At 37.3% G+C, this 11,671-nt stretch overlaps 1 pseudogene; it reads right to left on the bottom strand.

Moving 5' to 3' along the window:
- Positions 1-5,822: 5,822 nt before the first annotated feature.
- LOC101399570 (ferritin heavy chain pseudogene) lies at positions 5,823-6,188 on the bottom strand (annotated as a pseudogene).
- Positions 6,189-11,671: the final 5,483 nt, after the last annotated feature.

Genomic DNA, 11,671 nt, shown 5'->3' with positions numbered 1-11,671 from the left:
TTGCACGGGTATGAGCTATTTTAAGGAAACTAACAAGGGATAGTGAAACATCTAACTTCTGGCAGCCGGATGATATTTCTACCCCCAGACCTAAAGAGGAAAATGATGAAGTGGTGTTACTAGAGCCAAGTATGATCTGGAACCTCGAAAGAGAAGTTGCTCTCTAGGAGCCGTGGCAGCAAGTGAAGGAATTCAGCCCTGGCCAAAACCACAGCCATGCAAGAAAACAGATGAGAAAGAAATGTCCTGACTTCTCTTTCCTCTGGCTCTCCTGTCTCTGGCTGGTGCCTCCCATTGGTCCAAACTCAGCTGGTATCCAAAGGAGCCTGGATAAAGCAGTTCAATAGTTTTCAGCCTCCAGGGTCCATAGCAAGGCAGAAAAGGATGAAAATAGATGTGGTTGGTAGAATAACCAACCCGCTGCTCAAGCATCAGTCCCTATCATGAGGGGCTAGTACGTTTCCACCAAATTCATTCATCATTTGCCTTCTCTTTTAGATTGTAAGATCTGTAAAAGTAATAACGTGCCCATTTTGCTATTAGTAATTAGTAAATTAGCAATTAGTAAATACCTACCATGGGGTGGACTGTCAATCAGTGTTAGTTGACTTACTAATGACCCAGAAAAAAAGAGAGGTTTAGCTTTAATATTGAGTTGACTTTCCTCTTAACATTTTTTTTTTAATACAAGATCAGTGGATGAGTTGGTGACAGGCACTGGTTTAAGAGATTGAATTTTGCCCATCAATTTGGTTTCTGCACACATTGAAAGAGTGATCTGCTAGATTTGCTTTTGATTACTAGCAGCATGTGCTGGATTTGAACCAGTTACCCAAATGGGAGAAGCACCATAGCTAAGACCCTTAGCTGTATGGTCCCTTCAGTAGCAAAGTTCGCTTAATTGGTTCTTAAGACAACACTACATCTTTTACTGTTCATCATTTTTTTCTTCCCTCTTCTCCAACCTTATGCGAATTTATTTCACTACGCTCACAAAGTAGCTCCAAAAAGTAAATTATATACTCTCACCATGCAGCTAATTTATAATGCTTTCCTAGAAGAACTCGTGTAAAACTCTGAGAATTAGGTATTCCTCTGTTGTTTCTCTCAATTTATTTGATTTTCTCCCCTTTGTAGTAGCACTTCATTCACATACATACCTCTGTAAGCATTAAGGCCTGGAAAAGTATTTTTATGCATTAGATTAAGCATAAAGTTAACACATCTGGTAAATATGTTGGAAAAAAAATAGGATGGGTTGGGAGACAAGTCTTAGCAGGCATAGACTGTTAGATCTTAAAGATATCATAGATATTTCTCACCCAAATTCACCATTTTTAAGTGAAGTTTCTGAGGCCCAAAAAGGAGAATTATATTGCCTATGATAATAGAGAACCCCATATAGAAAATTCACTCTCTCTGGCGTGTTACATGGGCAGGATTTTAAAGTTTCTCATTTCTATTTGGGTTCTTCCATTTCCAGATCCAGCTCTCAGAACACTGGCCAACATACTGGGATGGGACTTCATTGGACAACATGTTGTCTGACTGTAATGTGGAAATTTGTAACTGGTTTGTTCCAGTCTCAGATTATTATAAGCATCTCTTTCTGTATGATCTTTCACTTCATGTCTCACATTATTTATGTACCTTTTATAGTCTCCCCAGGAGACTGAGTTCCTAGAAAGCAGGGATTCTGTTTAAAAAAACTCTGTCTCCTCAACAGTGAGCAAAGTACTTAGTATGAGGTGCCAGACATACAGCATTTTGTGGGAAAAACAAAACCAGCAAAACATATATTCCAGGTCTTTACCCAAGGCTCTTTTCACTTTCTTTTTTCACTGAGTCGTTTTTTGAGCCCCTTTCTACAAATTAAATGATGTTTCACTTTACACGTTAGAAGGAAAATATCTAAAACAAATATGAGATAATTTTGTTTCTATCACTTACTCTGTGCATTATTAAATGAGGAAAATCTTAAAACAATTAACACATGGAAACCAAAACCTTAGTCACATTAAGCTCAAATGCTATTTCCATAAAATTAAATAAGTCAAAATAGTCATGACTTCCTTACAATTCCAAAGATTAGATCAGGGAGTTCTGACTCCCCCTTGCTCCTCCGCACTGTTTTCAGAGCTATAGAAACATGTGTTTACAAATTGTTCTTTTGTATTTTGTACTTATCTAAACCCCCTAGATGGGAGTTCAAGCAACGGAATTACAGGAAACTAACTTACTCTGACAGCTAAGCATGCAACTGAGCAAGACCTCAGTGGCTTGGAAGGGAAGAACCTTGAATGCACTAGAAGCAGAGGCTGTTGCTATTGCTGGTAACAGCCCTGGGTAGGTGGAGCAAAGACAGGGGACCTTCAACCAGACACCACCACCAGAAGATGGGGGCTGATCATAGGCATGGGAAGTCAAGGACACTGATAAACCTAAATAGGACATATCTGAATCCAGACAGGCAGTGTTTGTCATTAAGGAGGATGAGTAAGGGTGTGTGGGGGCTGGCAAAGATGTTGGAGACCACCTTCTCTATCTGAAGCCATACAAATATCAAGGTTGTTAACTGTGTCACTGGATTCTGGGTAATGGCCTCTATGAAGTGTTCAGTTTTCTTAATTGTAACGACGTAGCAAAGCAAATCAACTATTTTTTAAATTAATGAAACACACACACAGGTGCAAGTGAGTGTAAGCAAATAGATCTTTAGACCAGGGATAGCAAAGAGGTTTCACCTCAAATGGTGACAGCCTGCACAGCTTTTTGAGAAAAATTCTAAAACTAATCACAGAAATTATGGGTGAAACACACACACACACCCGCACACATACAGGCTTTTAACAATCCCTATCTAACACTTGCTATATGCCTGGCGTACTCCAAAACACTTCACAAATATAAACCTATTTAATTCTCAAAACAACTTGTGAGGTGGATACTATTATTACCATTTCAGAGTGAAGGAGACTAAGGCATCTGAGGCTACATAGTTAAGAAGTAGTGGAACCAGATTGTGAATCTGGGGACTCTAGCTTTAGGTTTTACACTATTGATCGCTATATTAAACTATCTCTCATGGCATAATCCAATCTTTCATAAAATATTTATTGAGCACCTATTTGAGCCAGGCTCTATTCTTGACACCATGGTAACATCAATGAACCATTCAAAAACCCAGTTCTCCTGATACTTACATTCCAGTGGCAGAGACAAGGATAGATAAGTGAACCAATACATGAAATAATTTCAGATAAACTATCAGATAAAATCAACAGAAAAAATAAAATAGGGTGATAATAAGGAAAGCTTTGAGGAGATGGTTTATGAATTGAGGCTTGAATGATGAGTAGCCAGCCTTGTGAGGAATAACATTCCAGACAGAGGGAGCGGTAGGCACAAAAGCTTTGAGGCATGAACAAGCTTTCCCTGTTCCAGGAACAAAGTGAAGGACTGTGTGCCTGGAGAGCATAGGGAAAGAGTAGCAGGAGTTAGCTTGGAAAAGGTGTTCAGAGAACAATTCATGCATGATCTAGTGGGTTGCATTAAGGGGTTGAATAATTTTATTCATGAACATAGTAGTGGAGACACCATATGGAATTCCTATTTGCCATCCTCAGCTTTTGTATGAATGCTCACTCTTGGTCCTAGTAGATTCTTTCCAGTGATTGAGGTTTCATATTTTTGGAATATTTATTAATCTAGTTATTTATTTTTTTGGCTGGCTTAACCTGTTGTCTGATTTAAGATTTTGATATATTATGGGGGAAAACACTCTTCCCATCTAAACAACAATGCCTAGATCAACTTATAAATGCAGAACAAAGACGCAGACTCTGAAGTTGCCATTCTTATCTCCAGGTAATTTATTAAAATTAGGGCAGCATTAATAATAGAATAATTAACTATTGAGAAATTGCATAATGGAGCTTTCCATTCTTGGAACTTCATTAAATGATTTTATTCTTCAAAAAAAAAAAGAAATCTCTCCCTGCACAGTTTGTATGTAGTTCCTATTTATTTAAATTAGATTGAATTGTTGTGAACGAAACATAGAGTTCAGAACAATTATTAAAGAAATAACTTGGGGAGCTGGCCTGGTGGCACAAGCGGTTAAGTGTGCACGCTCCGCTGCGGCGGCCCGGGGTTTGCCGGTTTGGAGCCCGGGCGCACACCGATGCACCACTTGGCAAGCCACGCTGTGGTGGCATCCCACATAAAGTGGAGGAAGATGGGCAGGGATGTTAGCCCAGATCCAGTCTTCCTCAGCAAAAAAAAAGAAGATGATTGGCAGATGTTAGCTCAGGGCCGATCTTCCTCACAAAAAAAAAAAAAGAATTAACTTGGGTAGTGGAAAGGATTCACAATTTTAAATTTCATTTATATGATTATTTAAAATCTAAGGTGCTGATATTGAACTTTCTATATTCTGTGATTTGGCTATTTGTAGTCAGAATGTAAGGAATCTACTTCTACTCATGATTTTTCTCATAAAAATCATATTCAGGTATTGTGAGAAATAAGTATTTTATGTATTTGATAAAAGTCAAGGCTGGGATATATTTTTAAAACAAGGAGAAAAAAGGGCAAGAACCAACTATCATTTACAGATGAAGATGACAAATTTTTAATGGTAAAATCCATTCTAGAGTGGTAATTGAGTTTGGAAAAGCAATGACTTTTGGGTCAAGGACTTTGAGATCTAGACTCTGCTTTATACAATATACACTATGTAATCATTTCATAATCAGCAAAATGAAAAATTTGAACAAAATGATACTTACTTAGAATTTAACAAGACACCTTGTTGATTTAACAGATTTCAAAAATATCCCGATAGCCCAAGCTTAATCTTTCAAACCTTAATTGTTCCCCATTAGATTGCAAATGGCAGAGACCATGTCCATCTTCATTGAGTCTTCAGGTTCTAACATACAGTAGCTACTCAATAAAAGTGCTAATGAATTTTTGTCAAATTAATGTAGGAGTAAATGAATAGATAAATATGCAAATGAGGAAAGGAAGAAAGAAAAAATACAAACTTTTTTTCATTTTTAAGAGACTCAGATTATAATTGGTCAGTAACTTTTTGGACTTTGTTCTCTACAATGTAAACTATTAGTTTATGCATCTTCCACAAGACTTCTAAGTGCTACATTTAAGACATTTTATCTAAAGATTTAGAGAGCTAATGAAATATTTCACATGAAAACATTTTATAAGCTAAGTAATATGCATAAATGAGTAGCCAGTAACAAAATGACCAGTGTGCCAAACAGCTTTGCCTTTTCCTTCCAGGTCTGCCTCCTACCCTCCTTCCTGGTTAACTTAATGCCAGAAGGATTACCTATGTGGACCAATGAGTTTCTCTGTCATTTTGCTTTTAGTGGTAACAGGCCTTGGGTTCCCCAGAAGGAGAGCAGAGGAGGGAGCTGATTAAGGTCAGAATGTATTTTTGGATATTCCATTGCAAATAAACTAAAAAGTTTATGACCAGAGTGACTGCTTTTGACTGCTTGACTTGGGACATTGGTTTTTCTCCCACCCTCTGACAGGGACTTACACTCCTGCTTCCCAGGTCTTCAGATTTGGAATGGAACTACAGTACCAGCTTTCCTGGGCCTCCAGCTTTCAGACAGCAGATCGTAGGACTTGTCAATCTCCACAGTCACAGAAGCCAATTCTTTATAATAAATCTCTATCTAGATTGATAGATATAGATAAATATGAATATATATGTATGTATACATATACATATACAAGAGTATATAAAAGGTTATGTAGATATGCATGCCCAGCATGGTGACCAGGAGAATTCATCCTGTGGCTATGGGGAAGGCAGTCCAAGCTCTGTTCTTGCTGCCATCACCCAGGGTGAGCTTGTCGAAGAGGTACTCTGCCATGCCGGCTTCTGGGGACCTCATCTTGCACAAGTTGGTGAGATGGCCACCCAACTCTTTGAAGGACTTGACCAGGTATTGATGCTCCAGGAAGTCACACAGGTGGGCATCATTCTTGTCAGTAGCCAGCTGATGCAGATCCAACAGTCTCCGGTTCACACTCCTCTCCACATGGAAGGTGCACTCCATGGCCTTCAGGCTGCTCTCCCAGTCATTGTGGTCTAGATTCTTGATGTCTCCAAGGCACATGTGGCCCCCGTGCTGGTTCTGCAGCCATGTCATCTTCTCAGAATGCTCCTTCTCTTCCCACAACTCCTGCAGGAAGTCCTTGTAGAATTTTCCATTTGATGAGTAGTATCTTAGCCCCAACTTGTGCAGATGCAACACTGCATAGTCTCATGGTTCTCGAATTTGACTGCATATGAAATTTAGCAGAGGTGTTTTTATTTTTTATTTATTTTTTGTGTGTGAGGAAGATCGGCCCTGAGCTAACATCTGCCAGTCCTCCTCTTTTTGCTGAGGAAGACTGGCCCTGGGCTAACATCCGTGCCCATCTTCCTCCACTTTATATGGGATGCCACCACAGCATGGCTTGCCAAGCGGTACGTCGGTGCGCGTCCGGGATCCGCACTGGCGAACCCCGGGCCGCCGCAGCGGAGCGCACGCACTTAACCACTTGCGCCACCGGGCCGGCCCCCAGAGGTGTTTTTAAAAATCCTAATATCCTGATCACAACTCAGAGCAATTAAATCAAAATCTCCTTGGAAAGGACGTCAGTATTTCTGAAATTCTCTTGATGATTCTCATATACATTTAAAGTTGGGAACTGTTAGTATAATGCGAGGTTTCTCAACTTAATATTTGGGCCGGGTAATTCTTTGTTGTGGGGTGCTGACCTATGCATTGGAGAATGTTTAGCTGCTTTCCTAACTTCTAACTACTAAATGCCAACAGTCTTCCTTACCCCCATAATATCAACCACAAATGTCTCCAGACATTGCCAAATGTCTCTTGGGGGTAAAATCAGCCCTAGTTGAGCATCAATGGCGTAATAGAAATAAACAAACACATCTTTGATTAAATCCAATTCCTACCACTGTGGGATTAAGCTCTCCTCCGCTGATAAATTTATCTCAACAATTTGAGGGATTAGTTTGTTCAACTGTAATTTGGGAATACGATTTTTAAAGGATGTAAAACACCTGATATGTAGTAGGTAGTTTAAAATATTGGTTATTACTCTGTTTCAAATTTTTTAGTGATGAAAGAAAAGCTCTGTTGATTTTTTGAGTCCTGGATCATATTTTGAAATGTATACATTTTAACCTTGGCAAAAAAAAGAAACAAAAAATTGTTCTGAAAACAGGTTAGAATTTTAAGATACAGACACTCTGAAGTTATAGTCAAATCCTGCTCTAAACTGCAAGGATATCCAGCTTAAGACATCACTGTCACTGGAGAGCCGAGCAGGTCAGCTTCAATTATCAATTACCAGGAATGTTTTGAAAGCAGAGCATGTCTTTGCCAACCAGTGGTTTTACACTTGTTGGCCAAATAATATATAGACCACAATAGCACGTAAGATAATTGCCACCATTCAAGAATAAAACCTCTTACAGGGCAAACCAGAAGCACTCATTTTTCCAAGCTTCCTTGCTGAGTAGTTTGTGAATGACTGTAACTCTGACTTGATTTTTGTCACCTGAGTAATCATACAAAGGATTATCTAAGCAACTTATCAAGAAAAATGAAATAAATCCATACAGAGGACTAATGTGTATTGAAAAGATACTTATTTCATCATTTTGCTCTTATGACATAGACCATGTCTATCATGAGGGGCCATGATTGCTAATCCAAGAATTTCTGTTCAAGTATCAGGAAATGCGAGTGAATTTACTCAAAACTGATATTTAACAGTTATCAGTTTTCCCCTAAAGGTGGCTCAAGACCTTCCTCTCGTCAGAGATATATACTTGGTCTAGCACTCCCATTCGTGTTGCCATAGATAATATTCTTCAATACACATTTTTAAATTTCACTATTCTAACATTTCTTCAATGTGTACCAAGTCCTAGAAGTCATGTTAGATACTGTGGATACAATATGTTGATGTGGAGTGGAGAGAAATATACACTTCCTCCCCTTTTGAGGTTTAGTATAATGGAGAAGGAAGATTAATCAAATAATTACACAAATAAATGTAAAATTCAAAGTGTTATTTTTTTAAATTACATTTACAAAGCTATAATTCACATGCCATAAAACTCACATTTCCAAAGTGTACAGTTCAGTGGTTTTTATGAAACTCATGAATTTGTACATAACAACTGATATTAGAATATTTTCATGACCCCGTAAAGAAAACTCATACACATTAGCAGTCATTATGCACTTCCCTCTTTCCCTAGCCCCTGGCAAAAATGAATCTTCTTTCTGTCTCTATAGATTTGCTTTTTCTGGGCATTTTGTATACACGAAATTACAGTAGTGGTCTTATTTGTCTGGCTTCTTTCAGTTAACAAAATGTTTTTAAAATTCATCCATGTTGTGGCATGTATCAGAACATCATTCCTTTTTATGGCTGAATAATATTCTGTTGTATGGATATACAACATTTTATTGATCCATTGACCAGTTGATGAATATTTGGGTTGTTTCTATTTTTTGACTATTATGAAGAATGCTTCTATGAACTGTTGAGTACAAATTTTTATGTAGATATATGTTCTAAGTTCTCTCGTATATACCTAGGAATGGATTTGCGGAGTTAGACAGAAACTGTTTAACATTTTTAGGTTTCCAAAATGATGTATCATTGTAAAATCACACCAGCATCATATGACGGTTACAATTCTTCACGTCTGCACCAATGTTTGTTATCTATCTCATTTTATGTCTCAGTATCTTTTGAGTTGCATCATTTTTTGTTAAATGTCCCAGATACAAGTCCCTTACCAGACATAGGATTTGCAAATATTCTCTTCCATTTTGTGGGTTGTATTGTCATTTTCTTGATAGTGTCCTTTGAAGTACAAAAGTTATTAATTTTGTTGAAATCCAATTTATCTATGATTTCTTTTGCTGCTTGTGCTTTAATGTCATATATAGGAAAACATCGCCTAATCCAAAGTCTTAAGATGTATGTTTATGTTTTCCTCTACGAGTTTTGTAGTTTTAGCTCTTACATTTAAGTCTGTTATCTATTTCGGGTAAATTTTTATATTGTTTTAGGTAGGAGTCCAACTTGATTTTTTTTTAAAGATTTTATTTTTTAGAATAGTTTTACGTTTACAATAAAATGGAGAGGAAGGTATTGATATTTCCAGTATACTCTTAGCCCCCACACAGGCACCGCCTCACCAATTATCGATGTTAATAACCGGAGTGGTACCTTTGTCACAATTGGTAAACCCACCTTGGCAAACCATAATCACGTAAATCTGTAGTTTACCTTATGGCTCATTCTTGGTGTTGTATATTCTATGAGTTTGGACACATGTATAATGTCATGTTTCCATCATTATAATATCGTAAAGAATATTTTCACTGCCCTAAAAATCCTCTGTGCTCTGCCTATTCATCCCTCCCCTTCTCCACTCCTGGCAACCTCTGATCTTTTTACTATTTCTATAGTTTTTCCCTTTCCAGAATGTCCTATAGTTGGACTCATACAATATGTAGCCTTTTCAGATTAGCTTCTTTCACTCAACAATTGGCATTTAAGGTTCTTCCATGTCTTTTCATGGCTTAATAGCTTATTTCTTTTTACCACTGAAAAATATCCTGTCATCTGGATGGACTACACTTTATTTTTCATCCATGTATTGCAGGACATCTTGGTTGCTTCCAAATTTTGGCAATTATGAATAAAGCTGCTATAAATATTCATGTGTGGATTTTTGTATGGATGTTAAGTTTTCAATTCCTTTGGATAAATACCAAGGAGGACAATTTCTGTGTCATGTGGTAAGAGCATGTTTAGTTTTGTAAGAAACCACCAAACTGTCTTCCAAAGTATCTGTACCATTTTGTGTTCCCACCAGCAATGTATGAGAATACCTGTTGTTCTGGATTTGGGTCTTTTTAATAGGTGTGTAGTGATATCTTGTTGTTTTGATTTGCATTTTACTGGTGACATATGATGTGAATCATCTTTTCATATGCCTGTTTCCCACTTTTCATATTTTTTTCAGTCTTTTTTCCTGTCCATTTTTTATATTGCCCAAATCTGTCTTCAAGTTCAGCAGTCTTTCTTTTGCCAGTTCAAATCTACTGTTGAATCCTTCTAGTGATTTTTTTTCCTTTCAGTTTTTGTACTTTTCAACTCCAGAATTTCCATTTGTTTCTTTTTAATAATTTGTCTCTCTTTATTGATATTCTCTATTTGGTGAGACGTTTTTATCATACTTTTCTTCAATTCTTATGAATAGTTTCTTTTAACATATTTAAAATAGCTTCTTTAAAGTCTTTGTCTAGTAAGTACATTTTGGGCTTCCTCAGGTACAGTTTATATTGGCCAATTTTTTTTCTAGGGATAGACCATACTTTCTTGTTTCATTGCATATTTCACTTTTTGTTGTTGTTGTTGAAAGCTAGACATTTTAAATAATATGTTGTGGTAACTCTGGATATTAGATTCCTGCCCCACTCCCTAAGGTTTATTATTGTTGCTGTCAATGAAATTCTGGCCTGAGATGAGACTGGAAAAGTAGGGCAGCATTGTTCATATGGAGCCAACATTCACTCTATGTGCACTATTTGTGAAGTTCTCTGCTGGGTCATAAGGAAACAGTGATGACTAGTTTTACTAGAAGTTAATGATCTAGTGAGTACACAGGCAAAGAAACAATTGATGGTGTTTATTCTGTTATGGTATTTATCACTTGCTTTGCATGCACCACCATGGTGTTTCAGGTATAGCCATCTCTACTGCTATCTGCAGGGACTGGATGTGCTGGAACTTAGGGATGCCCTCACAATAGCATTATTCTCTGAGGAAGAATTCAAATTTGCCAGATGTACAAAGAGGAGGTGTAATTGGGGCATTCAAAGAGGAGGAAACCATATATGCAGAAGCATAGAGGTACAAGTAGAAGAGCCATGGCAAATGGAAGGAGATGAGTTTGCAGAAGTTAGCAGAAGTTAGACATAGTAATCTGGACCATTGACTTGACGTACTTTATGTAAAACCGATAGTCATTTAGATCCACATTTTATTGAGGACGAAGTTAAAGTAGTAAATTTGACCAATGTCTTACTATACTTTATGTAAAACAGATAGTTTTTGAAAATCAGTTTTGTTGAGGAAACTTTGGGTCCACATCACTTATGGAGAATATACACATAAATTTGAAAATATGGCAAGTCCCTTGACATTCTGCAAATTTTTATGTTTACTTTTCACTGTTTCCAGATAGTATGAAAGAAGAGGAGCAGAGTGACATGGCAGTTGAAAATGTACCTGGCCAGTATAAGCAATAATGGAAAGAGGAAGGGGAAACAGGAACCTTCCAGTCACAGATTATAGCAATGTTAGTACAAGAATATTATAGAGATATTTTTAGAGAATTGAGTGGGAGGCTGTGGCCCCTAAATTGCATGCTAAAGTTATTACTTCCCATATGCATACTTTTAGCAGATATCTATGGAATAGAAATAGTTAAAAACCTAAAATCTTTGAGAGCTGTTATGTTGCACATGAAAATCATTTTATTTATAATTGGCTCATTTTGTGCTGACAAGATTATTTATTATAAGATGGG

This window comes from Ceratotherium simum, chromosome 30 (assembly GCF_057802395.1).
Source record: "Ceratotherium simum simum isolate JZ-2026a chromosome 30, ASM5780239v1, whole genome shotgun sequence".
Lineage (NCBI taxonomy): Eukaryota > Metazoa > Chordata > Mammalia > Perissodactyla > Rhinocerotidae > Ceratotherium > Ceratotherium simum.
The sequence above is the reverse complement of the archived record's forward strand: the minus strand, read 5'-3'. Positions and strand labels throughout refer to the sequence as shown.